The sequence below is a fragment of the Drosophila gunungcola genome, chromosome 3R (assembly GCF_025200985.1).
Source record: "Drosophila gunungcola strain Sukarami chromosome 3R, Dgunungcola_SK_2, whole genome shotgun sequence".
Lineage (NCBI taxonomy): Eukaryota > Metazoa > Arthropoda > Insecta > Diptera > Drosophilidae > Drosophila > Drosophila gunungcola.
In genome coordinates this window covers 20,557,158-20,584,928 of record NC_069139.1, presented here as the reverse complement: position 1 = coordinate 20,584,928, position 27,771 = coordinate 20,557,158, and the positions used below count along the sequence as shown (strand labels likewise).

General features: G+C 36.7%; 1 protein-coding gene and 1 long non-coding RNA gene across 5 annotated transcripts in view; one reads left to right on the top strand and one right to left on the bottom strand.

Moving 5' to 3' along the window:
* Positions 1 to 27,760, bottom strand: part of LOC128254922 (uncharacterized) — a 34,926-nt gene extending 7,166 nt beyond the window's left edge. For both annotated transcript variants that reach the window (XM_052984337.1, XM_052984589.1), the window contains exons 1-2: positions 27,011 to 27,760; positions 10,753 to 10,805 (exon numbers count right to left, since the gene is read on the bottom strand). The gene's annotated coding sequence lies outside the window, so the exon portion shown is untranslated. The remainder of the gene's footprint in view (positions 1 to 10,752; positions 10,806 to 27,010) is intronic.
* LOC128255309 (uncharacterized) lies at positions 14,834 to 16,847 on the top strand. 3 transcript variants are annotated; one of them, XR_008267654.1, is made up of 3 exons: positions 14,834 to 15,187; positions 16,092 to 16,148; positions 16,576 to 16,847. It is a non-coding gene; the product is annotated as an uncharacterized LOC128255309 (long non-coding RNA). The 3 variants fall into 3 exon arrangements; XR_008267647.1 differs by having other exon boundaries at positions 16,205 to 16,847; XR_008267657.1 differs by lacking the exon at positions 14,834 to 15,187 and adding an exon at positions 15,431 to 15,987 and having other exon boundaries at positions 16,205 to 16,847.
* Positions 27,761 to 27,771: the final 11 nt, after the last annotated feature.

Below are 27,771 nucleotides of genomic sequence, written 5' to 3'. Positions count from 1 at the left end.
TGAATAAACTATAATGTATGGCATAAATTTGTATAGAATTGTATTCTCGATAATTGATTGGCTACACACACCTCAGAGGGAGACAAAACCCGGCTTAAGCCAGCATCGATATTGTTTATATTGAATGAGCAGATTAAGGAGGGGAAGTCAATACATACATAGATACATCTTTGAGCAACGCGGGAAAATTGCATTCTTGCAGGTAGATGGAAAAATTAAGATAACTAGAAATCAAGAGTATAAAATGTATATCTCTAGCCGGATCCATACCGTTCTGTGTGCAACCAATTAAACAAGAATAACTTAATTTACTACCATGAAGTAAACCACAAGTATTTTTATTATTAACAGTAAAACTTAAAAACCCATTATCCAAGCTAGAAATTATAAATTCACAATAAAAAAAAGCTCATTAATAACTCATTGCCATTTTGGTAAAATTTTTTTTGTAAAAAAATTAATGCCAGTAATATAAGGGTCTTAGCTAGTGTTTATTTATATTATTTATATATTTCGCTAAGATGTTATGAGAGTTTCTCATTAAATATACGGGCTTACAAATGTTTTTCTCAGAACTTTTAACTCGCATAATTCCACCATTAGAAACAATCACACATGCCCATCTATTCGGATTACATATCCACCTCCATAACCTTCCGACTCCAACTCACTTTGGAAACAAATTAAAAATTCAGTTCTCATCTCACAATGAAACAAAGGAACAATTGACATTGACTTTTGCTTGCCTTTTCTTTTACTTTTTTTCGGGCCACTCACTGGCGATAAAGAAAAATTCACTTGAATTGGGTATTAAAGCTCATACATCTTAAGTGGCAACTTATAGTGTAAAAACCCCCACAATTTGTTTTAATTTCATTTATAGACAGATAATAAAGTACATTATCGCACAAAAACAGGCAGCAACAAAGTGTGCAGAAAGAACACTGCGTCGAAAGTATGTGTTTTAGTGCGGACACCAGAAGATCACAAGATTTACGAGAGCATGGTTCGGTTTAATGGGGTTTGTGGGGGCAGGGGGCAAGAGGCAAGGGGCTCCGGCTTTAATGGGGCTCAAAAGTTTAGCCAACAAAATATGTTGCTACTGTTGCCTTTGTTGTTGGGATAATTGAGTTGAAGTAGCCGCAGCAGGTTTTTGTTTTACAAATTATATATTTTTTATGCCTGCGTAATTCTCCTTTTTCGTATTAAAATTTCTTGCTGTTTTTGAAAGTGAATGCCTTGACATCATTTTATTTACATTTTGGATTTTATTTTTGCTCTTTTGTGTAATGAAATGAAGTCGAAAACTTTATTTAAAATTCCAAAAGTGCACTTCCAATGCCTTTTTCAATTCTCAACTATAATTTATTCATATTTGCTTGGCAGAATACAAAACAAAAACCTTTTAAGGAGACAAACAATGGAGCTTAAAAAGAATTATCTGCCTAAGACTCGGTAAATATTTATGCATAAAAATTATTTAATTAAAGTGCTCGGAGGCGCAGACTGTGTGTGCCTTTCGGGTGAAAGTTAAGCTCCTCTGATATTTTTGCTAATTATTAGAGATATTTTTGTATGCGTAGTTATCTGGCAAACAGAGAAGTACGTAAATACGAAAATACGCAAAAGTTCCCATATAAATATGTCGACTTCGACGGCGGCTTATTGCCAAACATTTGTCGCCAGTCACAACACAATGAGACATTTGTAGGCGTGCCAAAATGTCTGGGCAAAAAACCCATGTAAATTGTTTGTCATCGTCCACCTCTCCCCCATTAAACCTTTAAATGCACTGCAACATGGGCTCGAAAATTTATTAGCGGCCAGAAAAATGCCGTCTAAGCGGGTTAATTGAGCAACAACAAAATGCAAAACATGCTAAACATGCAAAATGATGCCTAATGTGTGTTTTGTATGCGTTTACACAACTGCAACTGCAGCAACAATAACAATTGCCTGCAGCAACATCAACAACTATCCAACGTTTCAAAGTTTCCTCTTCCATTGCAAAAATTGCAACAATTCAGTTTGGCAATCACTGCAGCTTACAAGACCACCTGCTACCCGAAAAATACAACATTCCTTAAGTAATGGCTTTGCCAGCGGGTGTTGATTACTAATGCTAATTAACGCGGGTCTTAAGTTTATTAAATTAGGACTACACTTAAATGTCAGCAATAAAAAGAATTTTATTGATGTTCTTAACTTTATAAACCATAGTAAATAACTTTTATGATTTATATGGGGAATTCAGCTATCGGCATCATCAATATTAAGTAAACATAATAGAGCTTACTTATATGTCACTAAATTTGTAGACAACCAATTGGGCTTAAATATCCACTGAAATAGCTGCATTACGGTCTTAACAATCTCCACTGCTTTTGATCAAAAATTTGACCGCTTGACATTTGACTGCATTGCAGTGGTTGTTAATTGACTTTCAATTTTATTTTTTTTTTTTGGTAGATTGATTTGATTTTGTGGCTGTTTGTAGGCTTTATTGACTGTTTTTAATTAAAGTTTTCAATCTTATCTGCCGGTGATAGGTGGTGGGACACACAGAGTATCCAGAGCCCGAGGCGGTAAAAGTTGGCCAAGGAATTACAATTATCGGCTTATGCGGAGACTTATAGACCGAGCTGTGTGAGAAAGCGTTTCTCTGGGGCAACCAAAAATCATATATATTTTTGGTTTCCTCAATTTATCCCCCGATGGTTAGGCAATACACAGTCAAAGTATTTCCAAACACGGAACTGGTCTTCTATGTGGTAGCTTAGTAGGCTGGCCGCTGTGGTCAAACTCCTTGTTATTCAGACAGAGCAACATCCCGATCGGGCCATCTATTTATTCATTCAAATCATGACGGAGTCTAATGATGAATGCCATAAATAAAAGGCTCAAGAACGCTCGGACACGATTTCTGCTTTATTTATCACCTCGATGCTAACGACGAAAACGAAACAAAAATCGAAAAATAAATTGAAACTAGATAACGCCGAAAAAGAAATGCCGAAACACACATTTGATTGCTGCCAAAAAATTAACAAAATTAAGCGTAATTATCGTATGGAAGGAGCTTCGCAAACGCTTACAATTGATGAGCGTGTGCATCATCAATTAATAATACCGATTCAACGACGCAACAACAAGTCGAACAGGTAAAGCCACCGCCATGAACAAAAAATTGATTAAATCGAATTTATTATTCTAACAGAATCCATTAAAAAGTTAACGATTACACGGGACAGGTTGGGCTGGTTATCCTCAATAAGCGGAAAGTGAAAATTAATCGCCCGCAGCCAAGAATCGCGATGGCAAATATTTACAGTCGAGGGTGCGGAGGCTCGTAATGGAGAAGGGATTGGAATGGTCAGGTGGGTAAACAACATTTTTCCACAGTTAGAGAAAGAATCGCTTTACAAATTGTGATCAAATGGCAAAGGTATGGCGTTGTTAGCGAATTGTTTGGGAACCTCAAGATGACTTCATGTCTGGCCAAAGGGATGGCATCATTACCATTATTGTTTTAACTATGATAATGTGCTTGACATGTTTGTGAATAAATGAGGATTTACGTGCGGAATTCTCACATATGGAATTTGAGTTCCTTTACACATTAATATGGGATAATATTTATTTCTTATAGTTTGTTTAAGAGCCGTTTATATTTGTCAGCAATGTGTGTACATACTAGCAAAATTAACCAGCTTTATTTGTTCCTTTTCAGGAAAGACCTTTGCATTTGGTAATGGCAATAAATAAATTTTTGGACAATGCCCAGTAATCGCAATTAATCATGCTCGATATTTTATTGCCAATTGTGTTGTTAATTTTTATTTGTCTATGAACCTTGATTAGGAAAATTTCCAACTAGCCAAAGTTTTTATAAACAAAGTGTTCGGTAATTACCAATAAACTAATAATTAGATAAACTATGATTTAGTGCTAGTGGTCATAAAATAAACCTGAGCACAAAGTCAATGGTGTTTAAATTTAAGCACTATTTATACCCTATATTTAAATAGAAAATGTAAAGTTGGTAGTAAAAAATAAAATAAAAAGAATGCAATATAGTCATAAAACAAACCATTTATTAAGGTGTTGAGTAGCAAAGTTAAATATTCGTTAAAATATTTTAGGATTAAGGGTTAATTAAATATTTAGACAAATAGCCCAAGTTTATCTAAACAAAACTCTTGAATGGTGAACAATCGAAAACTGATTATAATACAATCTAGTTTCAAACAACAAAGACGTTAAAATAATATTTAGCAGCCAATCAAGCTATGTGTTATTACAATCTAAAATCAAGATCTAGCTGCGAACTGGCTTTGTGCAAACCGAAAGAAACCCGACAAATTCCCCCCACATTGTATATTCTTGTAATTTGTTACTCCTCACCCAACTCCAATTGTGTACGATCGTCAAGTACAAATATATGAATTCCCCATTGGTGTTTGGCGGTGACACCCTTAACAGACAAGTGTCTGACACCCGAAGTGATCGAGGTGATTGTGCAAAATGATAATTTGGCCGGCCAATGCCAATTCTTGTCGGCTATTTACTCGCTTCTTTATAGACGGGCTCATTCGACGTTTTATTCGCGAAAAGGTTTATTTTGTTAAGCAATTAACGGTCGTTTGTTGAATTTCGTGTGAAAATTTTCCACTAAAATTCCGGCACAATATCGGCATGGCCTGGGCAGCCGTGGATAGAGCAAGAGTCAAATTCTTGGCCAAGATAAGCGGGCAGGGCTTAGTCATGCCACCAAATTGCAGGCACACATGCAGGGAAAGGCCACCGAGCCATTAAAAGCTCGGCTTTTGGCCAAGAGAGTCGGTCGATATCGCCCATGTCAGTTGCCGTTGACTGGCCATTAGCCAAGGCTGTAGTTTCTGCTGCTGGCTACTTGCAATCGCCTTGCCTGATATTTAGAATCGGCCAACAGCAGCAGCGGCTTAATGCCCTCTTATGGATTGCGCAGACGCCAAAAAATTGGCCAACAACAAGTTGTTTTTTGCACTTGCAAAAAATGTATTGATCTTTCTTTAAAGATCGATCGGATGCTGTCATTAAAAAAATGGACTTATCTGTTAATAAAATTAACTTTGTAAGCACGATTAAAAGCGTGCCATGTTTTACATTAATAACTCGTTTTCCTAATATAAATTCCAGGCAATCCAGTTTTTTTCAGTGCTCAAGTAAATTGCTTGGCCCGGTCTTGTCGGACTTTTCAGTTTTCTGAAAAAGTTTTTCCCGCTCCGTGTCTGGCTGGTGTACTTGTTACGTGAGAAAATTTTTGGTGGAAAAAAACTTGCATTTTGTTTGGCTGTATTTTAATTTTCGTTTTTGCCCGCCAACCAGCTGCCTAAAAATGTAACATTTGAGACTTTTTGTTTGGATTGTGGTATCTGGCTGGGTCGGGCTAAGAAATGCATTCATCTGGCAAACCGCACGGTGACCATGTGACCGGGTTAAGCGAAAACCTTGGTTCGAGGGAAGGGTTCTCAACTGGTCTGTATTCTCGCTTGTCTCTTCTTAGTGGTTGATTGTGACAACTGATTGATGGCGAAGTTCATTTGAAAGAAGTTCAACGAGATCAACATTTTTCAACGAAGGACTTTACAAAAAAACGATTGGAATTTCAAAATTTCAAAAGCCCAAAAACTGCATAAATATATATTCCTTTTTACAAAACATGATGGGGCCTCACTTATGACGAATAACTTCATTCATATACAAATTGACTTTCTATATATATCAGAGAATATATACAACACAATCAACATGCTTCGAGTTTTTATGTTATATTTACGTACAATTAATTTCAATTTAAAGTACTTTATGTTTGTTAAATTTACTTATTTCATTAGTCGAAAGCCAAATACATTTTGAGTACTTTTTTATTTTTCAAAAGTTTTTTCTGCAGCCTTTTTTATTGTTTGAGCAATTTAAATGCATCGCACAAAAATTAACGTAGTTATTTTGCATTGTAATTGGCGCAAACTTGTCTGATGCTCTTCTTATACCTCGCCTGCTCCTCTTGGACCTGAATTGAATTTCAATTAACGTTCAAATTGCTTACAAATTCCACCTGCCATTCCAATTTCAATAACGAAAAATAATAAATAAATAAACTGAACAAAAAAATAATACGAACTCAAAGCAAGCAAATGGGCATGAAATTAATTCGAAGGAAAAATTGCCAAATACTGAAAGCAAGCTTTCGGAGAGCAACCAAAATTTGTTTTTATATATATTGCTCGGTGAAACGAATTAAAGTAAAATCAAGTGGCTTGCTTTAGATTTATGCGTTGATAATGTGACTTTTGGCACTACGCTAAAACACAAATCAGTCAATTTTATATTTGAAGCTAACGAGTTAAGTAAAGCATATAAAGTTATGCAAATTTTGTGACTCATAGTATGGAGAAAAATATTTTTTGTTGGGGCACACATATTAATTAGTAATTAATTACTTCGTAGTTATATGCATATGTATTTAAAAAATATGTTCAATGCTGAAATAAAATGGTTTATTGTAAAAAGATTCTAACAAATTCTACAAACACTTTGCTGGGTTAAAAAAAGTGTGTTTACTGTTTTTATTAACACATTTTGAACTAATATTTGTTATAAATTTATTAATTGATTTCCAAGAATTAATAATAATGTTTAAAAAGTCGTTGATTATTGTAAATAATTTTGTATTCATTTAAATATATTTATTTAAAATAATATAAACTCACTAGTGAATCGTATACATATTTACATATATGAAAAAGATTTTTATAGGATATAGATCGAAAAAGAGTTTTCAATCTTCCCGGTTTAACCAGAGAGCTATACTTATTTAACAAGCGTTCTAAAGCCACTATTAACGATTAGCTAATTAGAAATTACGTTTAAAATGAGTCTGATGCAGTCAAGGGTAATAAACCCACCACTTTAAGTCCACGTCAGAACTGTTTTCAACTTGCAAGTGCGCAATTTCCAGAAAAAATTGAGAAAATCACCATGCACAAGCCAAATTAAACTCACGCTTTATCTATAGAAAAACAATTTAGAAAAATAAGTATTAGGCAAAGTTAAGAACTAAGTAATGAATCAAAAATAAATGACATGAATAAATTTACAGATAATAGTAAAATGGATTTGTTGTTGTTGTGTTTGAGATTTTTTTTTTGTAAAATTTAAATGTTAAGAGATCCCGTTCCGGTTATTAGGCGGCGTAAATAGACCTCCGTGACAACCGATTTTCCGCAGTTGTAATTGCATCAAATGCAATTTCGAGGCACACAAACCCAGTCTTATGCACACGCAATTTTTGCAGCGAAATATGCGAGTAGGGTGGCATCTTCCGTGTTTGGCTAAATGCAATTTGAGGTATTCCGAAGTTGCCTCACTCGTTTGGCTAAGTAATTGTGCAGCCAGCGCATCGATCGAAAAGCCACAACGCCAAATGTTGGCAGCTCGAAACAAAAAGGCAATAAATAAAGATAGATTGAAAAGTAATTGCAAGAAATATGTACAAAAAATTAACAAAAGTTTACAAGGCCTATAAAATAATTATGACAATTATAAAAGGGCAATCTATAAAACGAAGAAAGCAAATTTTAAAAATGAAATCGAAATTATTTTAAATTTTAACTGATTTATTTGTTAAAAACAATAATCATAAGACACTAATTCGAATTGAATAATAAAAAAAGGCCTAAACATTTAGTGCTTATTTCGTAACCTTGTAGTTTTAGAGCGCACATGAAATTAGCCACTTTATATCAATTCATTTAAATAGCGTTCCGGTTCTAGGAAAAAAGAGCTAAAATCCCAAAGACTTCAAATTTAATCTAAACCACACTATCAACGGGGTTCTTAAATAATTTAAATGGCACCTTTATTTCTAGGAATCTTTGTTTTTTTTTTTTGTATCTAGGAAATTCCCGTAATTCTCTTCTCATGTCCGACATTCATAAATAATTTATTAGACTCGCTTCATTTGCGGCTTCTGCACATTCTCAAATTAATTATTACGAATTAACACAAAACTCAAGAAGCACGCGTCGGATAAAATTAAAAGAAAAACAGCACAGGAATAGCAGATAAATAAATGAACTTATCACCTAAGGCACTTTTTTGCCATTTTGTGGTTTGGCTAGTTTGTTGTCCAGATCAAACGAATCGTGTAGATTGGGATAAAGAAACGTTTTCTGCTGACGCACATTTCACGAAAAAATTATAGAAGCTCTCCACGTTCCCCCACCTCCCTTCTTGGCCGTACCATAATTATCAAAGTTTTGTTGGTTAATGAATTTATAATGGTTTTATTTTTATCTTGTTGGCGAATCCAGACAGGTCTGGCTCTAAGCAAAAGCTGGTCCGGCCAATCGTTTTGGTTTCTTTTGCTTTTGGCATGTGCCAAAACAATTTGCCACCTGCTGTCTGAACTTGAGCCCGTTTTCTTCTTAATTCGCATTTACTTTTACTGCAAGAATTTGTTTAGCCATTTGTGGCCAGCTGGGGGGGATAACTCTCACTGTGCCCAAAACGACGGCCTGACATGTCAGGTGGTGTGTCAAATGTCTATCTAAATGGCTACGTGCCGCGACCAGGTGAAAACCAAGTCCGAAATATCAGCCGAGCCATGTCCATGTCCGGCGACATAAAATTTAATGCAAAAACGCAAGTGGAAATTAAGCGGAGAACAAGATAAGCCGCCAAACTTTTACTCCAGCTTCAGATTCTTTTTGCGATGAGTAAACGTGAAGCGAATAAAAAGATTTTATAATCAAGGAAAGTGGAAAGTCTCAAAAATGTCGCAGAATGTAAGATTTATGTTATTGTTAGTTCCATACACATAACCAAAAATTATGATTTTCAAATTGATTGATCAATGTTTTTATTTAAAACAAATGCCTGAGCAAAAAGGCAACTAAAACAAACAATTGGTTGACTTTATTAGATCATATTCAAATATATTTTTATAAATACACCGTAAATCACAGCCACAACCGAACTTATTGATTTATTACACCACATTTTGTCATTCGGCATTTCATTGTTAAGGTTGTTTACCAATTTAAATTTGCATGTGAGTGTAAATATATGTTCAACATTGTCAATTTATTGGCGTGCTTGGCAATTCAAGTGGTTTTTTGTTTGCTCAAGTTCAAAGTTCGCTCTGGCTTACATAAAATAAATATGATTTCATTTAAACTTGATTTTATTTCAGGCTATTAGTGGTTTATTGGGACGATTTGCTTTATTTAGCCGATTAGTCAAACCAGCTTAGATGTTGAGGAACGGCAAAAGTCCGTTTTTAACTTAATTGCGATAGATCAGAGAGGGAAAATGTGCAATTATTAATTGCGAATAAGTTCCTATTTTTAAGCGGATGGGTTTCAACAGATAAATTGCAAAGCCGAAAATGACGCAAATTTATGATCTAAACAAATTATATTCATTGCATGTGAGCAATTGTTCGTGGCTGCCGTTGTCGCAGATCGTTTCCGTTGACAAATTCACATTGTTATAGCCCGATCACGAAACAATGATCAAATGCAGCTTTAATGTTGTGTAATCCAAAGATTTATCGATGCCAGTCAGCCGAGCATGACGACCAAAAACTCAAATATATTTGATTTAATAACGATTCAGATTTGCATCGCATCAACTCCGGAAAAAACTATCGATCAGCTAAAGTTAAACAAAAACAAGGGCAGAGTCAAACAGGTAGAGATACAGATACAGATCGTTGATCTCTGGCGACCTCAATATTCGTGTGCGTGGATTGGCAATCGATACGAGAAAAATAAGTTAAGTTTAAGCAAAAAAGCCAACCTAAAAGGGCCAGCTCTCAAATGGGTCTCGCGGTGCAATTAAGACGCACAGGCACACAAACACCGCCGATTTAACGCTGAAAGGCAGTAAACATTCAAGAGCAGTAAAAACTAAAGCCGGCAGTCAGCAACGGTCAGTCTGCTGGGCAAATTAGCATTTAACAGCCACTCAACAGTTAGGCACCATATGCGAATACGAGTAAGACTAGCGGCAATTAGAACTGAACTGTAGCTAAATCTTTCCAGCAGTTTAAGTATACTCCAGACCAAAGGTTTCTTAGTAGTTAACGACGGAAGCAAGTTGGTTAAAACACTGATAGTTTCCGAATCCGACTTGAACCTATCTTATTTTATGTTATAAAAGAGTATTTATGAGTAAAAATCAATAACAACCGTTTTTTAAAGCAAAATAAATAAGTCGAAATAAACAAAGACGAATAATTAATATATCTTCAAATACAAAAACAGTTTAACCCTTGATGTCTTTTCAATTGCTGGTCCTCATAAGTGAATTTGCTTGTTTAATAATACGGAAAATACTTTTGTTGTGGGTAAACAACTATGTGAGTTGAGTATACCCCTTAACGCATTTGTAGGATACTTTATGACCACTAAATTGTACTACGTCAACAGTTATGTAAGAAATTTGTTTCTCCTCCTCGCACACTCTATGAGTAATTGACCCATATTTAGGTTCTCAATGCGAGCAGTGAGCCGTGCGAAAGTTTGCGTGCCTCCAGCGTTAATGGCACACGAGTTATGAATAGTGTGTTTTCGAACCACTTAACTGCAGTCGAGTGGGACGTGGACTAAACCAAGTCATGGGTGATCTTCACTTGTTTTTAAGGCCTCTCCTCATAAACTTTTTCTGTGATAGCTTATTGCATTTTATAAAAATGTTTATAGTTACCGAAAACATCCACAAATCTTGAAGAGCTTTTAAGGCGTGTTATGCGGTATAGCCTGCAAAAGATAAACAAAAGAAACGATTAAAATATTTGAAGAAAACACAAAAGATATATCAATTTGGAAATGCAAAGATTCACACGCCTCGTGAAATGAGATAATTTGACGGCAGCTTTCACATCCAGGGGGTTTTGTAATCCCCCCCCCCCCCCGGAGTGCAATTATAGAGCGATTTATTGAAAATGAAAATAAACACTCGCCCAGACACAAATCGAAATCAAATCAAAACGCCAGGCGAAATCAAAACTTGCACAATGGGAGAAAGAGCAAAACAAAGCCCAATCAAGAGCAATCAAGAGCCAAGAGGCAACTTCAAGCTGCAGTTCTCCACTGGGATGGCAGATGCGTCACAGCGCTTCAGCTTCAGCGGCGGCTCAAGATACGAGTATAGAAACAAAAACAGTAACAGATACAAGATACAAGATACAGAGGCAGAGGCAAAGTCAGAGGCGAAGGCGAAGGCAGAGATACTTTATGTAGGTTGTTTCGGTTTCCTCTTTCTCCAGCTGTTTTAGTCATGAATCAAGCAATTGTCGAGGCACATTTATTCTGTTTTAAGCGATATTCATGTTGGGTTATGGGGCGGGGTAATTGGCCCGGCAAACGGGTTAACGCTGACGTTAACCCAGAAGAGTAGTGTGAAAAAGCGCGCATATCTCCCGGTCACATATACAAATTGCGAGGGCCCCTCCCTGACTAATTGTTTGTTCTCCCGCCGATTTGGCGTATCTCCTCTGGTATTTTTACCTTCTTTTTTTTGTTTTGGAAAGTTCTGGGCCTGACCTTGTTTTTTGTCTTTTGGCCAAGCGCCATTCGAAGACGTCGACAACTGTCATCACTGGGTAAATAACCCAGAAGAGAGTACGGCTAATAAAGCAAAAAAAAAGTAACAAAAATAGAAAAAGTCACTTAAGGAAAATAGAAAAATAGAAAAACAAACTAGCAATGCCGGCCAAACAATGCCGCAACATGATTCCGCACTTTGCCACTGTTTCAACAGTTGTGTAGACAAACAGACAAACAACTAAACCGCGCCACACTCCAAAAACCCATTCCTATTCCTATTTCAATTTCAATTGCGATGCCGATTCCCAGTTAACTTTCAGCAGCGAAACTAATGCGTCGGAACCGGCGACGCTGTGGTCCATTTCCATTGGCCAAACCAAATTGATCTTTGCCACCAGAAATGTGTCACACTTCTTCGCGAGCAATTGGGTCAGATATAATGATGACACCCGGAATGGTAAATCAATTTGGAAACTCGACAGCCACAGACACGTTGTTCCCTGCGGTGATTCGACTGTTATTCTGGAGAATGCACGCTGGGGTAATGCCCCAGTATCTGGCATTGCGGCGGCTCAACAGGTTTAAAGGTTAATTCGAGCATTAAGCTTAAATTCAACAATCAATTAATTTAATAGTTCACCTAGAATTTTGACGATAACTCCATCAATCACTTTATGGTCAAGAATATTAAATGGCCCAGCCATTATGACCATAGAAAGGCAATGTAAAGCTTGATTAAAGTTCGACCTTTAAGTATTATATATTTACAAATTGTTAATATGGTAAACAAATAACTTTAACGTACAGTGCCACGACCTTCAGAAATCGTCACACCTGATTTTCCGTCTACGTAAAGTTAAAATAAATAATTTATATTATTTCCAGGTTTTTTATGGCCTTGAAAAAAGTATTTAGTTTTAATGATTTAAACCGGCAAAAATCAAATCAAGTCTAATAAAAGCTTATTAGTGCTTTTCTTGTTTTTGTAAACTGATTTAGGGCTATTAAATAAAACTGTTGACTAAACATTGGGCAATCTTAACCAGAACTTGTGTTAAATTTTTAGAATATATTTGAAGTTTTCCACACCTTTAACACTAGGCTAAAATGGGTCTTATTTTCAAAGTTTCTTTCAGCTCCACTAGCTGTCCAGTTTCGCACTTTCATCACGACTTGACTCGTCTACTACATTGTTTGCAATAAAGTATAAAATATCTGGCCCATAAACCAATTGCATAAACGATGAGCTCCATTTGGCGTAGGCTGTACCAGTATCCGTACCCATTTTGAGGCAGCAACCTTCATGATTCTGATTCTGTATCTGTATCTGTATCTATGCATAACTAGAGACCCAGGCCCGGTTCTACTGGCAATGGGTTGGGATGTGAGTCTAGGTCTGGGCTGCGTCATTGATAATTTATATGTGTCGTCCAGCCCCCACAATCAAGTAACCAGCATTGCCTTTGTTTTTACGGCCAGGGAGGAGTGAGTTTTATTTCCGTTTCACCATGCCCCCACATCGTTTTCCTTTTGGGCTTCAGCGGCATCTGAGAACAATCTTACATATGTAATTGCAATTGCCGAGCCACTCACGACAGTCGAACAACCAAACAACCAAACCACCGAACAACCAAACAACCAACAACGAGTTCGACAACGAGTTGGGTTCTGGGTTTCGGGGAGGGAACATTTCAACCTTTTAATTTGTGCGGCATTCTACGAGTATATTCCCCTACACACAAAAAATATATATAAGTTTCCACATGTTAAGATGCAATATCCAAGAATTAACATCCAAGATAAAATGATATTTAAATAAAGTTTCTTACAACAATAAATATTATATAAAGTGGTTCTTTATTATAAGGTAAGCTTTTTATTAAATGGGCTAAAATAATGTTATTTTTTAAATTAAGTTTTTTTTTGCGTGTATGCCACAAAGTCAGTTTCTCCCCTTGGCTGCTTCATTTTAATGTTGTGTAAAGTTCTAAGACCCCGACAATTGCAACGGAAGTGCGTTCATTATTTTTAATGATTTTATTTAGTGGCTTCGCTGCTCTACCTTTTGCATTTGAATGCTTTGGGACAGGACTTCGAGGCATTTACACGCCGAACTCTCAAAACATCTTATCCTGATCTTGAGTTAAGGAATGCCTGGCTTGTTATGCCCCAGCAGACCAAGACAAGTAATTAGTGGTGGGCTAAAGACCCGGACAGTGGGCGAGGGGATCGAAGAGGCATAAACAAGTCAAGTTCTTTGATTCCCACTGTCCATAAAGATTAGGTATTTATGACCGCACCGACTTCCGTCCGTCGAATTATGAGGGTGGGTCGGTAATATCTAAATGTATTTTTAAACACAAGAAAAATCTCGCTACCTGCCTCAGATTTTGGACAAAAGATCGTTGCCACTCTTTTCCAGTTGTGTGACCTACGATCCCTCCATCGATTCTTAACTACTTTTATCTCTGCATCTGTCTCGTCTTAGTCTGAATAGCTTTAATTGCATCTTTCAACAATTAGCGATCCGGGTTAATTTTAGTAATTGAATGGAAAGCAACACAAAGTCAGAAGGGCAAATGGGACTCAGCAACAATTGACATTCACATGGAAACTGCCAGTCAACTTTGACCGCAAAATTAAACTACAAAATGAGAGCAATAATTAGGGCTTGGCTTTTATCAATTTTTCGCACACAAGATTTTCAATAATTTAATTAAATCGTTTGCATAGCTTAGTCGACCTCAAATTAATGCCGATATAAACTTGATTTAAGTATGATTGTGGTTGTGCATAATTTCAATATATACTGTATATTTAAATGATCATTGGTAACGTTGTTTGATTCTAAAACAACTTAAATACCGCAGGTTAAAAGGTTTCATGGTATATAAAATAGGATATTGCTTTAATTAGGGCTTACTGCCAATCCAAAGATCTTTGACAGTACAACTTGTTTTTTTTTAACAGATAATATTATTGATCTATAGATAAAATTAATATTATCTTTCTACCTTTTATCTACTCTAGAAGCTATCTTTATAATTGTTAATTAAAAACTTAATTTAATAACAATATTCATCCTAAAAACTGATCTACCTTTAGCTGGAACACCTGTTTACCCTTTGTGCGAGTGCAACTAAAGGTGAACGTTGAGTTCAATGTGAGGGGGCACCGAACGCCCCTGACTGACAAGTGATCAGCAAACATAAAGGGGTTTTGAGGGGGTGAGGCGGTTACATCTGAGACAATTATGAACACAAACACACAACACGAGTGCAGCCACAAAAGGGTGAGCACAAAACGTTGCATGACACGCCAGCGGCAAACAATCGACATCAATTGTTGCATGTGATTTGCAAGTTTTCTATTTTGACGTTTTGTGAGGGGAGCGGTTTGCTACCGGGGGAGTTCGATTTACATATTACTGAAATCGGTATAAAAGGCAACAAAGTCAGAGGCAAAGGCAAAGTCGAAGCCTAAGCCTAAGCCGGACAAACGTCATTCAACATCATCGTGGCAGTCGTCGTCGTCGTCGTCGTCGTCGTCGTCGTCTTCATTTGAATCAATTAAACCAGTTTGGGTCTACGACTGTGGGTATATGTATTCAGGGATGGGTGTGTTTGTCAGTCGTACCCGTACTCATTAGGTATTCATCTGCCTCCACTGATGCTGCACTTGATTGATCATTCGCCGGGCCAGGCCGCGCCTAAAGTTGGGAAAAAATTCCATGAATTCGATTATAAGAAATCAAATTCTCATAGACATTATTGGTTGGACAACCCCCCTTTTTCGAGAGCATTAAAAACCAACATCAAAGGTGCGAAAGACCGCGAGGGAAAACCAGTCTTATACACATGCATCTCTCGGCTTTTCAGTTTTCGTTTTTCATCCGATTAAAGAATGCAAGTTTTTTGTTTCCAAATCCAAATCCCTCCAGCCGTCGTGTTAATTTTGGTAGCCGAAAACTGGTTTTCAAGATTATAGAACTCCTCCGCCGTCTAGGCACCAGAAACAACTGGTATTTATAATGTTTTAACGCTTAGTTAGGAAACAAACAGACGAGAGAAAAAGAAACGCTAAGTTTAAGCTGGATTTTGGAATTTTTATGGAATGTTTCCATTGTCTATGTTCTAAGACACCTCATCTGTTGTTTGTTCATCTTCTTTTCCAACAAAGAGTCGGACTTCATCGATTCCATTTTTTATTAGCATCGAGACAATCAATTTCCCAACACTTAAACACTCCCAGATGAATCATTAAAGAACTAAAACTAATAGCCAACTCATATATCATCCAATGATCATATATAAGAGTGAGGAGGAAAAGCCAACCGCCAAGACCGAAGTCTGTGATTTATGCGCAATTTCATACGCCACTGCATATTTAATGAGTAATAACTGAAAAACAACACAGAAACAGACGGCCCGCACAGAAGAAAGAATTTTTCTCTCTATGCTAATATTTAGTAATAGCTGACTTTTTTCTGCATTTCAGTTGTTTGCGCAACAATTACAAGGAAATTGCCAGAACAAAGCAGAACACATCGCAGAGGTGGGTATGTAGATACAAATACAGATAAATAGTAACCAACTGTGTTCCACATACAGATCCGTGTGGGTTTTATCAATCAAACACAAAGAGGTGTAGTAGAGCCGGGCAATATTGAATTGTTATGAAGCTATCATTTCAAAAATAGAAATAAAAAAATTTAACTTGGCTAAAATTACATTAAAAAACTTGCAGAACAAAATTGTTATATTTTCATTTTTGTAAGAAACAATCAACATTATGAATAATTATAGACAGGGTATGAAACTTATTTTTATAAACAATGAAACATATATATTTTGGCATTTGTTATTATTATAACTATGACAAGTAATAATAGTTGTATTATTAAAAGATTATGCTAAGGTAATGAATATTTGACCCCTTCAGCCCAGGCCACTGGTTCAAAAACATACTGAAACCATTACAGAAAAAACTCATGCAAAGTGCAAGTGGGAGGCGTCCATTGAGAGAATTTTGGCGACAACAACCAGAAACAACTGGATCAACAACACAACAACTAACAACACAATGGGAATACTAAGGCAATATGCAGTAATAAGCAATAAATGGAAATAAAGGTCAAGTTTAAGTGATGGCGATGACGAGAGAAGTAAAAAACAGAAATACAAAACAAAATACGAAGGCAAAAAACTGACAGAATCTACAGATGTAATGAAAAATAAACGAATAAAAAAAATATAGAGTGGGTGGGCGGTTATGGAAGTCGAAAACAAGAAGGGGAGAAACTGTGGAGGCGTTCTATGAATGAATGAATATCTTATGGAATGCTGGAACTGTGTAAGTAGAAACAACCCAGTCGGGTTGCATTTTTTGGAAAAGTGGGAAATAACATAATTAACTACTTGAAAATTTAAAATGGAAAAAGTATTTAAACAAGAAACATACACATAAATAAATTAAAGATATAGCAGCCAAATAAAATGTAAGAAATGCCATCGATTGTTCAGAAAACATAACAAAATACAAGTTCTATTTTCAAAGCAAATTATACAAACATTAATTTAAAAACTTCATAAAAAATGTGTTTTGACAAAAAACATGGGGTTAGCCATGTCTAACCCCCACCCACATCAATATAATTACCATGCCAACCCTCCGGCCCAAACAATGCCCCCTCTTTTGGGACCATCCCCCACTGTAATTTCATTCATTAATTTGTGCCGTTGGCTGACTCCGTCGTCTTAAGGGGTTAAGATTCAGCGAACCTCGACCACCAAAGAGCAAGTGCCAATTAAAACCGTAGGCGATCGGAGGCGATCCGGGGAGGAGGGGGGCGTGGCTATTGTGGGGGTGTTAATTAAAATTGAAATCAATTGTTTCAGCCAGCTCTCCTCAATTTACGCTTCAACGAATGCCCCTCTGGACCGGACGCTTGTGTTCTTTTATAAGTTTCAAGATTTCGGTTTTATGGTCCACTTGACAGACCAAAAATAGCTAAGAATCATTTGAGGCGTGATTGGGATTCGCACGAACCCCCAAATTGTCGGGTTTATGCGAAAATGTCGCTAAAAATAAACGATAACTATCGCTGAAGCTCTAATTGCCTTGGACAACAGACAATGGATATAACAAAAATCCAATTAAATGCTAGGACACGACACGTTTATAGCGATAAAAATTCCCTCTTCCACGACGGCGAATATTTTTATCAGTTATCATATATTAAGTGCGTGATCAGATATAGCTCACCAACTCCAGGCGCGTAGACAAGAGGGATGGTGATAATAAAAACAAGAAATGGTTAACATAAAGTAAAAATATGGAACATCTCAATGATCTATAAAGATTAATAGACTTTATAGGCTAATTCGCACTTTAAGTAGTGTTGATATTTTTTAAATAAGAACATAACAAACTATATACCTATTTTAATAAACATAAATAAAATAAAAAAATATTCCATTTCAATAAAAATAATAACAAATATTGTAATGTTAAAAACATGTTACTTATTAAAACTGTAAGGTTTATTAAAAATAAAATAACTACTTCACCATAGTCAACATATAAGTATTATATTTATTTTTTTAATTTAATGTACCTTTTGCACTGTTTATTATATATAATGTTATTGTTACCCCACATTTCTCACCCCCGTTTGTAAACAACTCCGTTCTCAACTAATTCAGCACACGCGTAGGACATTATCAGGCCTTAGATAGGGGCAATTTCATAGTTTGTTCGGTAATTATACTTTCAAGTCTTTAAATACATTTCCAGTAATTGTTTAAGCAATTTCAGCTCATGCCCGTCAAGTCCACCACTTAAATTGTTTTAGTTATTGCGCAATTCCAAAAGATATTTGCTATCTCTGCTTTTAACGTGTTGTAATACATTCTAATATATTCGGACCTTATTTATTATTAATTTTTATAGTGTCTAATCGTTAAATATATTTGTATATGGTATATGGTTTTTTGCTCATTTTTGCTTAGTTTGGGTAAAAGTTCAGGTTTGCTAGTTGAAAACAAAATACGTCGTTTCTGGATGGGCTTAGGAAAGTCAACAATAGAAAAATTTCAGCTTTTTTTAAGAAAACAAAAAGGTTTAGGAGACCACAGAAGTTGTTAAAAAATTTATTGTTTTGATTTAATGTAATTATACAAAAAAGGTAACAAGGCACCTCCGCATGGCTGCCATTATTTTATTGTATTTTTCAGTTCATAAAACAAATTGTTAGAAAAAAACCAATCCAAAATGGCCACCAGAAAAAAAGCAAAATTAAAAATTCAATGCACATAACAACAAATTGAGGCCTTTGGCCGGCTCAAACGGCAGCGGACAACAACAATTGAAAAACCTTCATGAAAAATTAGCCACGATGAGTTTTTGTTGCTATTTAGCCGCCGCACGAACTAAACAAAACTTTGGGCCGCGATTCATTCATATGGGCCAAGAGTTTTGAGCCAGAGTTTTTGTTTTTCTTTTTGCTCACAAATCAATTGACAGAGTCACGTAATAAGCGCAATCACGGCTAAAAACATTTTGCGGCTTCTTCGTTTTCCGAACGTCTTAAATCAATCAAAACGTCGCACCCAGGGAGATTAATAAAAGGTAAACGAAGGAAAAAACAGGTTATATGGCAAATCAAATTATGTTTGGCGAGATCCAAAAACGTTTACGGAGAAAAAACGACCAGAAAACAGCCAAGACCTTGAGCCAATTGAATAATGCATATTCAAAAGTTCAACCGAACGGCTTGATAAAATGTTAACTTTCTCATAGTTTCGGTAGTTGCTCAACTAAACGCTAATGGGCTAAAACCTGAAACTAAAGCAATCGAAAATGTTTTTTTTTATTTCTTACCCAAAATCATTACAACTAATTTGGCCAAAAGAAAATAGGAGAAGATGACATGGAATTTTTCTGACAACTTGACTTATTTTAGCTGGCAATCTCTACCATAAGCCAAAACATAACAAATTGCGGGGCATAAATTAAATTTGAATATGTGCAAAAAAAGATTGGCAGACGTTTTCAAGGTTTCGACTTGCTAACCCACAAAAATACATGCAATAAAAAATAAACAGAACACCCGCAAAGACCGATAAAAAAAACATTCCTTCGAACAAATAATAAAAAATAATAGTAAAATCTAAACCAAACAAATACCTCGCACATACAACTGAAATGTTGTTCGCTTTGTGTGTTTACTCGCTGCCAGTTTTGGAAAAAAAACGGCTTTAACGGGCTGAGATTTATATTTGGGCTACAAATATTTCAGGCATTTCACGGAAATCTCAAACACCTCACTCAACGCAATCGCCTTCCATAATTTTCCACTTGATCTCACCCATACTTTACTTCGCTTTTTCCTTTTTCAATTAGAGCAACATCAAACGGCAATTGCCACATTAAAGCTCGATTAAAGTTATAGAAAAAATTCCCTTTATAAAGCAATGTCTTTAACCTTTGCAGCGGCGGAAATTGGTGTAAAACTAGTCTCAGATTGCTCTTGCTGCTGTTTATGTTGCTGCTGTGCTGCTGTGCTGCAGATGTTGCTGTTGCACAGCCGGGCAATAACATTTTTGTATCACATTGCAAGGCGTTTTCAGGTTCAAGCCACTTTTGTGGTCAACAACATTTCACCGCGGCAACAACTTGTGCAGCGGCAGTAACACTTCCGATAGCTGTAGCTGCGACCATAGCTTGTGGCTATGAATGAAATGGGTCCGAGTCTGAGTCAGAGCTTGGATCTGACTTTTCCACAAATGAGTTCATAACGTTCCACGGATCGGGAGAGGAAAACATGGAAAGAGAAAAACTTTCATAATTACAAACAAGGCATGCTCCTTGCACTGCACAGAGAGAATTTGTGTTATTACCTTTTTAAAATGTATATATTAATAGAAAAAATTTTTCGAACTGATTAGTTAGTACTTAAAACTTTAGGCATTTGTATTTCCTAAGTTTTCAATTTAACAAAATATAGTTAGTAATAATCTTAAGAAATCAAACCGCCATCGTAAGCTTAAAAAAGTGTAAATTAATTTCAAAATATATATATAGTTAGGCCATCGCATTTTTTACTGTGCGATGGCGTTCAACTCACCGCAGTGACTTGTTGTTCGGCGCAAATGTGCGAAGAGTGGCCGCTGACTCTGGTTTGCTTCAGTAGCTGATTATTTAATCGAAATGATTATGTTTTGGCGTTGCCCATTAAATGTAATCATGCAACTAAGTGCAACACACGGGATGCTGCAGCAGCACAACAGCAACATCCCGAGATCCCCGTCTTGTCTTCTGCGATCTCTGATTGTTCATAATTAGCCGTGGCAGGCAGGAAGTATCACAAGCCTTACTACACAAAGCCACCAATTTGCGTTGTAAAGTGAAATAAAGCAATCAAATGCTCAAATTGTTTGGGAGCGCTGGCTCCAGTTCCGATCTCGAAGACTCAGTGAAAAACCGCTGGCAGCAACCCGAAAAACAAAAAATATAAAATTATAGCAAGTGCAGAGAAAATCAAACAATGACAAATTGCTGGGAATGGCTTTTCTTTTCCATCATTTTCCCCATAATGGTGGGTATGCAGAGAATAATTGTGCGTAAAAAAGCCAGCAACCGCTTCCTCTTTGCAGTGAAAATGTGGACTCAAAAAAGATTACAAATCTGGCCACAAAAGCGCAGTAGCGGAAGCGGAGAATCGAAAAATAAAATAATTATATGGTGTTATCTAACTTGTATATGAAAAAGTTTGTTTGGCTGCATTTTGTTTATCGCATTTTATCAGCAAACATTTTACTCATAAAACAGGTTCCAGAGAAACGAAATCAGTGTAGTTTTTCCTAATCTGTTTATCACTGACAAGTATCAAAATTGTGGACACTGTCATGCCAGACATTTAATAATTCTCCAAATTGTTTTATACATTTCAGAGGAAGAGTTTCTTAGAAACACATTTCAGGTAATTGCTAAATTAAGACACTTTAGCGATAATGCCAACTATAAGAGGCTGCAGTATTTAATATTTAACTTTTTTGGTGCAAACTTATCGCAGTTTTTGGCTTATCATCTATTCCGAGACACGCACATCCGCCTTGATAATGCTTTGCCAGACAACATGTTGTTTTTCATTAGTTGCCAAGGGATATCTGTTCAGCCACCCCATACTTACTTTACGAATGGGATTGGTTTTAGGCCGACCTTTGGTTAATAATTTCACATAAGCTGTCTTCTCGGGCAGCGCGTGCTATTTGGTTATTGGGTAGAAGCCCCAAATCGAGCCTCTATCGTGGCCAAATTATCGGCATAACCGTACGCTCTATAATGCAACATATTTTCAACACATTTGCCATTTATCTCCCATAGGGCAACTCGGTTTTGGGCACAGCTGCCAGCCGCTGATTTCGATAGAAACTCAGCTGTCTCGTGTGTTTTTTAGTCAATTCTAGCCCCCAGCCTAGGGTTCTATAAATGTCGATTAGATTTGTCACAACTTAATTGCCTTAAACGCTTTGGCACGGTTTTAAAAATCCAATCAATAAAGGGGGGGCTTAGAAAATACAATTAAATATTTATGGGTTAAAGCGGCGATGTCAGCCGGCGGAATTTAAGCTTAAAACAAATCAATTAATTAAGTCGCACGCAAGGTATTTTACAAATCATACTTAATAAGGTCAAATTGGCAATTGAACAACAAAAACCTGACCAAAAAAATAAAAACAAGCGAGCAGCAAACCAAAACGAGTTGGCTTATAAAAAAAACGTATCTTATATCGGACTTTATGCAAATTGAGAGCTAAAAAGTTGCCTCTGCCATCGGACAAAGAGATCGAAGCCAGTTAAATAACAAATTGATAAATATTAATAAGGCCGGAGGGTTTGTTTGCTGTGTGCGTGCATTGCATTTACGCTTGAGTTATCCGCGAGCTATCTGCGTATCTAGCAGATACAAAATGTCATCGCTGCCAGTTACAGTTAAGCTGCAAAAGCAACTACTTGGCCATTTGAGCGGGCCTTTTTATGCAAAGCACAGCGCATGTGGAATGTATCCGCCAGATACAAATTGCACTTGCAATCGACTGTAAACAAAACAAAGGCGCAAGAAACACGCGTGCGCTCGTAACTGGAGATACAATCAACGTTGCTTGGTTTTTGACTCGTCGCAGACTCAGATACATGTGTATCTGGGCGATTGCGGCAATCTAATATTTATTAAGACGCCGTGTGACTTATGCACCGCGATGCCTTGACTTTAATCCTCGAATCAGCTGGATGCAATTGTCGTTGGTATCTGATGACTCAAAATGGGTCACCAGATAGTGCCGAGATATTGTATTGTTTACCTTTCAGGCTGCTCGTACGTTGTAAAGTGCCAAGCCTCAGATAAGCAGGAAGGGTATTAAAATTTTTTTTAAATGAAGTGTTTTGTTTATGATTCACCAGCTACTTCAGTCAATTACACAAAATTTGTTTGTGATTTAGAATGATTAACCGAAACCGAAAGGTCTCAGCTGATAGAATGTGGTATATTTAAAGGAAGTACATAATCTCTGAATGTTTTGGAGAAAACGAACAATTTCCGCTTGCTGAATTCCGAATTACTGAACAAAAAACCCTAGGTTACAAAGATATGAAATATAAACCTCTTGATCGATAAGACCATTATTATTTTTAGTACCACCAATTTTCATACAACAATATTTTATGTTTACTAAAATCCAACTAGTGGGGAATTTATGAATTACGAATAAAATAAGTTATCTTGGTAGGAATTTCCAGTCCGATTTATGGATGAAGGCGAAACCTCTTATCTGATAAAAGCACCTAGCCAGTCAGGAATTCCTAGCCTGGTTTTTTAAGAGGGGAAAGCCAGAGACTTCACCTTCGAATCGGGGCTTTCCACTCCAATAACTTTGGCCAATGGCTCTCGCTGGAAGCCAATTCCATTGCGATCCGCCCAGAAGGCAATTCACAATTAGCAAGCGGTAACCTTAATGGCTCGACATGTCCCCTCCACTCGTGTCACTCGTGGCAACGGACATTGGCTGGCAACCTTGTGTTATGGGTATGGGTATGGGTATGGATATGGGCACGGGGAGTATAGTGTATATAGCGCTATTGGATAAGTATATGCCGATCAGCGATCGACGGACGGTTTAGCTTACTGGGCGATCGGCGTTCGTAAGCGACACATAAACCATAATTAAAATCGAAAAACAGTTGGCCCCAAATCGAAGGCACCGAAAAAACCAGTAAGCAAAACCAAAAATGCGCGCGCGTTTGCGCACTGCGCACCTGTTTTTTTTTTTCGTACCCCCTCCCCCATCGTCAATACCCCTCGGGTCCACCACCCTCACTGGAGTTGGCCAGTTTCATGAAACAATTACGAATACGAGTGCAAAACACAGGCAAAACAAAACCGATCCGATCCGAAACAAGCTGGAGCGAGCGCCAAGTTGGCCAAGCTGTTGGCCAAGTTAAGACGACTTGGGGCTACTTTGGGGCGACTTGAGGGGTCCACTCGGCATATTGCAACGTTCACCGCTGCTGTTTAGAGCTTGTTGTTGTTTTTATTGGGGCATAAACACGGGCACTGCCAATGCACAGTGGTGTATAGGAATTTATAAATTTAAAACGTCATTAAATGATTTGATTAATTTTTAAACAAGGCAAGACTTATTTTAAACGCCAGTTAAGGTAGTAAATTCATTTAAGGTTAAAAAGTCAGTCACAAAACATCTTCAGATAAATAAAGATATGAGTTTTTTAATACTAACCAAACATATTGTGCACAAACAGTTGTTTTGTTAATAAAAATTGGTATAAAACAAATTGTATCACAGATTTGTACATCAATTATAATGCAAGTCATGTATTTGTTTAAATTACTTTAAGCTAAATGGCTTGTAAATTTACTTGGTTTTCTTTGTTTGCTACTTAGATTTGGTGATTTGCATCAACACAAATCTATAATCTTTCAAGGTGAGCACTTGGGTTTGTGTTTTTCTTGAAAGCCTTATAAGCACGGTTATCTGCAGGGGTATTATAATGACGTTGTTGGGGTTTTCGGCCCACAGTGATCGGCAACTGGCCCGGTTTGCCTACGAATGGAGTAGCCTCTCTTCGTCACCCCACTGCGTTTCCACCTTTTCCACTGCCACCCCCTTTTGTCCTTTTTCTTTAACTCTGCACTGAAACAAAATCAGTTTGATATCAAATTAAAACCTCTTACAGAAGTTATAAACTTTGCGAGGGAAAGTGCCGGTATACAATCTTTGGTTTTTGTATACGTAGAAAAACTGATAAACTTTAAAACAACAATGCAGAAATTTAACTCTAGGCTGTTTTATCAGTTTATTTATGTTATATTGATAAATGTTATATGTTATATCAAAATAATCATGATACCAAATGAAATTTTCTTACTGTGTCTGCTGATCGCTTCGATTTCTGCTCGATCGCTCGCCTTTTTAGCTTTGGCGTAAAATTGCAGAGCGATCTTGTTGTTGTTGTGGTTGTTGCTTTTGCTTTTCTGCCATTAAGGCAACAACGGCTTAAACACACACAGACAAACATCGGGCAAGAAACCTGTAGAATTTACAATTACAACAACGGCAAACACAGTGCCGCGTATCTGCGTCAATGCTTTTTTAACGTTTTTTTATACTTGTTCGCTTACTGGGCGCATTTGCAATTGAAGCGTGGCTCACACAGATATAAAACGCACACATGCAAGCCGCTAACCCACTTGATATCGCCATCCCGTTCGCACCGAGCGGTTTGAAGTCTGAACGTGTTTTTTATATAACTTTTTTATGCGCATAGTTTTGTTGTTCATAAAAACTTGTTGTTGTCGCTTGTTTTGGTTTTTTATTTTCTGCATATATTTTTTGGTGGGAATATTTGGCATTTTGTTTTCTTCATGTTTGAGGAATTTTGTTTTTTTCATGTCTAGCGATAAGTAGATGCAAGATACGAACGAATAAATGCATTTGGCTATGAGTCATATGGGATTGGGATTGCAATTGGTATTGGGAAATTTCTGTAGGTAATGTTTCTCAGAAATCTAATCCCAAAAACAACTTTAGCTTTTCAATTTTTGCACACGCCATGCAATTTAATTTAATAGATAAATCATTTTCGAATCTGTTATCTCACTCAGTTTAGTGTCAAATTGGAGCTCGCTCAACTCCCGACTCGGCTCAATTCACCGCCATCCCACTTGACGACTACAATTCACTCAACTCTCATGACTTAATTTGGTCTTGTGCAATTTACTGATTATCTCATAATCATCTGCTCGTGTGCTTCAATTTGTTTCCAAGAGACTTTTCCTCCGCGGCTTAATGATGCTTGAAAATTAACCATGGATTACATAAATAAAATAAAGCAAGAAAACAAAAGCTGGCAACAAATTTGATTTTATTAACTTGCGCTTGCATTTCAAATTTGGCATTTACAACATTTTTTCTGTCGCGTGTGTGTTTTGGCTGTTTTTGTGTTGATTTATGCCGATTTTGGCCAGCCGCGTTTTCAGTGAAAGTTGAGCGAGTTCAAAACAACAGGCAAAGGTTGTGTCAATGAACTAATGGTAGCAAATTCCCAAATTTTGGTTGACTAATGTCAAGGTATTGGGCCTATTTGTTGTTAACAATCAATTGGCTTATCGATACCGCCTCTCACGTGCTTTGCGTATTAAAATGTTCCAAACATAGACGGTGACCGACTTTATAGGGCTATTGAATGATACGGGTTAGATTAACTAAACGGGTTTGGTATTTGTCACAGCAAAATATTTAGCTATACAGATTTTAAATTGATTTTAGTATGGTTTAATGCGTTATTTAAAGATTTAAAAAAAGAATTTGTGGAATTTAAAATTGCATGATGATTTTTGTTATGATAGGCTAATAAGGTCTCGATTTAAATAATATCTAAAAAAATAAGTTCCTTAAAAATTCTATAAAGGTTTTACCAGCAAAATTATTCTAATTGAGCTTGGTAGATTAAAAAAAAAAGGTTTTTGGGTTCATTTTGAATTTTAGGAATTTTAAATGGTAAACTTTTCCCATTATTCTGAACTTTGGTTTTTTCATACAAATTTTAGAAGTAACATCATTTATTTCCTAAATGTTCGATACTCAAATTAAAATTATTCTTTTCTAGCCATCTAAAAATATGCTGCGACATATGAAACATTCGAAATAAAACAAATGTTTCCAAACATATCAACAAAATTCAAAGGTGTTGCGAAATCCGAGATAAATAAAGTTTGAATACAAGTTATGCATTGGTTAATGGAATGCAAACACAATTTACAGAACATTCGTATTGGGAAAGTGTTTGTATATAGAATCTCATCTGTTCGGGTAATTGGGGTTTACTTTGTTGCTCACCTGGGAATGATCGTTGCGGCAACAGGTTGTTAATGTTGTTTAAGTGGTCGGGCGATAAGAAAAAGGCCACGCGAAGAGTTTCGGCAATAGCAATATCGAAATTACTCGTTCACTTTCGATTTAATGGCCGATAAGGCAATAACAGGTAAAACTCGGTGTTAACACGGGTAAATAAGGAACAAACACACTTATTTTAGGCGTTTCAAAACAAAACCAAAATCCGTGGATCTTTGTTATTTCGTTTTTTATTTTCTCCTTTTCGTTGTATTTTTTTACGTTTTATGTGTGTCCCGCTTGCTCTTTTGGGCCGCCTTTCTCGCTCTGTCCGCTTTAACCGGTTTTTTTGGTTTATGTTTATGCTGCTTCTGATGTTGTTGTTTCCCCCGTTTTTTTTCGCTTGGATGACAGGAAAATATGCTGCGACTGCAGCTAGCAAATTGTCGATTATTTCCAGTCACTTGTTTATTAATTCGAAATGAAAACAATTGATAACACCCGCGAGAGAGGTAAACAGAATGGAAACTAAATAAAACACACACGCAGGCGCAGAACGAAGCGCAGGAATGCAGGCGAACAGGTGCTAACAATTCTCGGCCGCTGCCTAAAAATCCGCTGTTTACTTTGTTGTTAAGTATCTGCCCTGTTTTCCTTTTCCGCACAGCGACTTGAGTTTTCTTTGGCTTGGCGAGCGCTTTCCGCGCGACGATTCGTTTAATTCAAGTTTTGTTTGCGATTGAACACCTGTTGCGCGTTCGACTTAG